Below are 3990 nucleotides of genomic sequence, written 5' to 3' on the forward strand. Positions count from 1 at the left end.
ATTTATAGCTGTTATTCAGGAATTTCGTGCACCAAGTTTTTGGCGCCATTACAGGGAAATATAAAACACGTTAAATTTATAGCTCAATTGGCTAGAGCGTTGTGCTTATGTTCTTGGTAATTAGCTATCTTCTTTTTAAAACTTTTTTTAAAAAAAAATAATTTTTCTTTGATTAAATCTTGTGCCAAACTTTAAGTTTGGTGTTCTCTTGTTAAATCTTTCTTTAGTTTTCGAAAATTTTATTTTGATTTTCTAGAAATTTTAAGTTTGGTGTTTTGTTTTTATGTTCTTGAGTCCTTTGAGTCTTTGAATTTCTGTTCTTCGTGTTTTTGTGAATCTTCAAGGTGTTCTTGAGTCTTTCTTGTGTTTTGATCTTAAAATTTTTATGTTTGGTGTTCCTTGGTATTTCTCCTCAAAATTTTCGAAAATAAGGAGCATTAGATCTAAAAAATTTAAGTTCTGTATCTTTTTATTATTTTTCTCTTTCCTCATTGAATTCAAAAACATCTTTTTCCTTTATTTTAATTGATTTTTCGAAAATCACCTTTAAAAATTCAGATTTTTATTTTAAAAATCAAATCTTTTCAAAATTTAAAATCTTTTTTTCAAAAATCATATCCAAAGTTTTTCAAATCTTCTTAATTAAGCAATTATTTTCATTTTCAAATTTATTTTTCTCTTGGTTTTCGAAATTTACATTCTAATTTCTAATTATTTTATTTTATCTTATTATTTTTAATTATCCTAATAATTTGGGTTATTTTACTTAATTAAAAAAAATAAAAATATATTTTTTCTTTGCAATTCATATCAATTCCATTTTATTCATCATGGATCTAAGTGGAAATGAACAGTCCAGAAGGACTTTGGGATCATATGCTAATTCCACTGCTGCTGCATATGGGAGTAGTATCTGTATACCTCCCATCAAAGCAGGCAGTTTTGAGCTAAATCCTCAGCTCATTGTCATGGTGCAGCAAAAATGCCAGTATTCTGGTCTTCCACAGGAAGAACCTACTGAGTTTCTGGCACAATTCTTGCAAATTGCTGACACAGTACGTGACAAAGAGGTAGATCAGGATGTATACAGACTGTTACTGTTTTTGTTTTCTATAAAAGATCAAGCTAAAAGGTGGTTAAATAACCAACCCACAGCAAGCATAAGGACATGAAAACAGTTATCAGACAAATTCCTGAATCAATATTTCCCTCCAAAAAGGATGACACAGTTAAGGCTGGACATCCAAGGCTTTAAACAAGAGGATGATGAATCCCTTTATAATGCCTGGGAGAGATACAGAGGGATGTTAAGGAAATGCCCCTCTGAAATGTTTTCAGAATGGGTGCAATTAGACATCTTTTACTATGGGCTTACAGAAGGAGCTCATATGTCCCTAGAAGCCAAAAAGGAAAACTATACACATGAGGAAAACTATTGAAGAGGCTCAAGAGCTTATTGATATAGTTGCTAGAAATCAGCATCTGTACATAAGTAGTGGGTCCTTCATAAAAGAAGAAGCCAAAGCAGTATCTACTGAGCTTGGTCCTCCAGAACAAGTTGCTGAACTCAATTAACAATTGTGTTTTCTAACAAAACAGCTGGCAGAATTCAAAGAGATGCTACAAGACACTAAAAATGCTAATAAAAACATGGAAGCACAGTTGAATCAGACAAAACAGCAGTTATCAAAGCAGATAACAGACGAGTGCCAAGAAGTTCAATTAAGAAGTGGGAAAACATTAAATACCTCACTTCATAGCAGCAGAAAGCCAAGAAAAGAACAACTGACAGAGGATGAGCAAAATATTATCCAAAATCCCTCTGAGGACAGTAAGAGCCCAGAGAGGAATAACTCTGGCGTTCAAACGCCAGAAAAGGATGCAAAGCTGGCGTTAAACGCCCAACCCACGCACAGTTCTGGCGTTCAAACTCCAGGAACAGGCAAGGAGATGGCGTCAAATGCCCAATGGAAGCTCAGTTCTGGCATTCAAACGCTAGAAACAGGTAGGAAGTTGGCGTCCAACGCCAATCAAGCTTCCAACCCTGGCATTCAAATGCCAGTGAGGGATCAGACACACATAAATGCTGATAACAACCCCTCTAAAAAGGCTTCTCAAACCACTTCTGTAGGAAATAAACCTGCAGCAACCAAGGTTGAGGAATACAAAGCCAAGATGCCTTATAAAAACTCCGCCAAGAGGAGCAGGATAAGCAATTTGCTCGCTTTGCAGACTACCTCAGGACTCTTGAAATAAAGATTCCGTTTGCAGAGGCACTTGAGCAAATACCTTCTTATGCCAAGTTCATGAAAGAGATCTTGAGTCATAAGAAGGATTGGAGAGAAACTGAAAGAGTTCTCCTCACTGAGGAATGTAGTGCAGTCATTCTGAAAAGCTTCCCAGAAAAGCTTAAAGATCCCGGGAGCTTTATGATACCATTCATATTAGAGGGTGATTGCACCAAGATAGCTTTATGTGATCTTGGGGAAAGCATCAACCTAATACATGCATCCACTATCAGAAAGCTTGGTTTAACTGAAGAAGTCAAACCAACCAGGATATGTCTCCAACTTGCTGATGGCTCCATTAAATACCCATCAGGCGTGATTGAAGACATGATTGTCAGGGTTAGGCCATTCGCCTTTCCCACTGACTTTGTAGTGTTGGAAATGGAGGAGCACAAGAGTGCTACTCTCATTCTAAGAAGACCTTTCCTAGCAACTGGACGAACTCTCATTGATGTCCAAAAGGGGGAAGTAACCCTGAGGGTCAATGAGGATGAGTTCAAGTTAAATGCTGTCAAAGCCATACAGCATCCAGACACACCAAAAGACTGCATGAAAGTTGATCTTATTGACTCTTTGGTAGAGGAGATCAACATGGCTGAGAGTCTCGAATCAGAGCTAGAAGACATCTTTAAAGATGCTCAGTGATGAGCGGATATTTTATACGCTTTTTGGGGATAATTTCATATAGTTTAGAGTATGTTTTAGTTAGTTTTTAGTCTATTTCTAGTAGTTTTTAGGAAAAATTCATATTTCTGGACTTTACTATGAGTTGTGTGTTTTTCTGTAATTTCAGGTATTTTTCTGGCTGAAATTGAAGGAGCTGAGCAAAAATCTGATTCAGGCTGAAAAAGGACTGCTAATGCTGTTGGATTCTGAAAAATTTTCTCATCTGTTTTCGAAAAAAAAAATTGTTTTCAAAAATATATTTTTCTTCAGAATTTTTTAAGAATGAATTCCAGTGTTTCATGAAGCATGTGAAGCATGGCTGGCTGTAAAGCCATGTCTAATTCTTTTGGATAGAGCATGTTAGGCTTGTCATGTCTGAATTACACTCATATTTTGATTAAAGCTTGGCTGGCTATTAAGCCATGCCTGACCTTTTGATTAGAGCTACAGAACTCGAAATGGCGCGCTTCCAATTGCGTTGGAAAGTAGACATCCAAGGCTTTCCAGAAATATATAATTGAAATAAGCTAGAATGAATATCTCTTAGATCTCCTAACCAGAATCTTCGTGGCGTAAACTAGAATGATGGCGGCATTCAAAAAAAAGGGAAGTAATACAATTTCTTACAATTGTTACTTGGTGCACAAAATTGTTACTCTCTTACAATTTCGCACACATGACCAGCAAGTGCACTGGGTCGTCCAAGTAATACCTTACGTGAGTAAGGGTCGAATCCCACGGAGATTGTTGGTTTGAGAGATACTCATTCAATCGTATATAGAACGGAGGTGGTTGTCAGGCACACGTTCATAATTTGAGGAAGGTGATGAGTGTCATAGCTCATCACCTCCATCACAGTTAAGCGCGAATGAACATCTTAGATAGGAACAAGCGTGTTTGAATCGAAAACAGAAATACTTGCATTAATTCATCGAGACATAGCAGAGCTCCTCACCCCCAACAATGGGGTTTAGAGACTCATGCCGTCAGAGAATATAAAGTTTAGATCTGAAATGTCATGAGATACAAAATAAGA

The sequence above is a fragment of the Arachis ipaensis genome, chromosome B06, assembly GCF_000816755.2.
Source record: "Arachis ipaensis cultivar K30076 chromosome B06, Araip1.1, whole genome shotgun sequence".
NCBI classification, from domain to species: Eukaryota; Viridiplantae; Streptophyta; class Magnoliopsida; order Fabales; family Fabaceae; genus Arachis; species Arachis ipaensis.